A 1,449-nucleotide genomic window follows, 5' to 3' on the forward strand; every position below is an offset into this window, starting at 1 on the left:
CTCTTTCCCACCTCTTCCCCCTCGCTCTTCTCTACTCTCCCTCCCTCTCTTCTCTACTCTCTCCTCATCTCTCTCCCCTCTTCTCTCTCCTCTCCTCTCTTCTCTTCTCTTCTCTTTTTCTCTCCTCCTTGGTGCTGCTCTGCAGCCTCCCTCCCCCACCAATAAAGACCTTTCATACAAAAAAAAAAAAAGAAAGAAAAGAAATTTAAACTGAGACTTGAGAATAAAATATTAGTGAAACAAAGGAATACTGGTATCTCCTAAGAGATTAAGGCGGTACACAGAGGGTGCCACATTGTTTTTTTGCACCCCTGGTTTATATCTATGTAGACATAGATAAAGACATAGATATATGCCTGTTGGATATCAGGACCTTGGACGTCAGCGTTCTAGACATAGCTCCCCCCAGCCCCTACATTCCCCATCTTTTGTTTGTTTTGAGACAGAGCCTCAAGCTGTCCCCCTGGTAGAGTGCTGTGGCATCACAGCTCACAGCAACCTCCAACTCCTGGGCTCCAATGAGTCTCCTGCCTCTGCCTCCCAGGTAGCTGGGACCACAGGTGTCTGTCACAACACCCAGCTATTTTTTGGTTGCAGCCATCATTGTTGTTTGGAGGGCCTGGGCTGGATTCAAACCCACCACCTCAGGTGTACGTGGCTGGTGCACGCTTGAGCCACAGGCATCAAGCTTGTTTGTTTTTGAGACCGTCTCAAGCTGTCACCCTGGAGTGCCCTAGCGTCACAAGTCACAGCAACCTTTAACTCTTGGGCTTAAGTGATTCTCTTGCCTCAGCTTCCCAAGTAGCTGGGACTACCGGAACCTGCCACAACACTCGTCTATTTCTTTGTAGTTGTCATTGTTGTTTGGTGGGCCCAGGGCTGGATTTGAACCCGCCAGCTCTGGTGTATGTGGCTGGTGCTGTAGCTGCTTGAGCTACAGGCGCCAAGCCCATTCCCCATTTTATTGATGCTAGTAAGCCAGAAAAAGGAAAGCTTCCTTGGGCTTTTAGTAATAATGACTTTAGGCGGTGCCCATAGCTCAGTAGGTAAGGCACCAGCCACATATCACCGAGGCTGGCATGTTCAAACCTGGCCCGGGTACAGCTAAATAACAATGACAACTGCAACAACAACAACAACAAAAAATAGCTGGGCATTGTGGCCTTGTGGTGGGCACCTGTAGCCCCCCTGTACTTGGGAGGCTGAGGCAAGAGAATTGCTTGTGCCCAAGTGTTTGAGGTTGCTGTGAGCTCTGACACCAGGGCATTCTACTGAGGTCGACATAGTGAGACTCTTGTCTCAAAATAATAACAATAATAATAATAACAATGACTTTAGGGCTGGGATGGGCAGCTCAAACCTGTATATTCCTAGCACTTTAGAAGGTAGGTTTGGCGCCTGTGGCTCAAGTGGCTAAGGCGCCAGCCACATACACCTAAGGTGGCGGGT

The sequence above is a fragment of the Otolemur garnettii genome, unplaced genomic scaffold, assembly GCF_000181295.1.
Source record: "Otolemur garnettii isolate 467f Iridium unplaced genomic scaffold, OtoGar3 scaffold00156, whole genome shotgun sequence".
Lineage (NCBI taxonomy): Eukaryota > Metazoa > Chordata > Mammalia > Primates > Galagidae > Otolemur > Otolemur garnettii.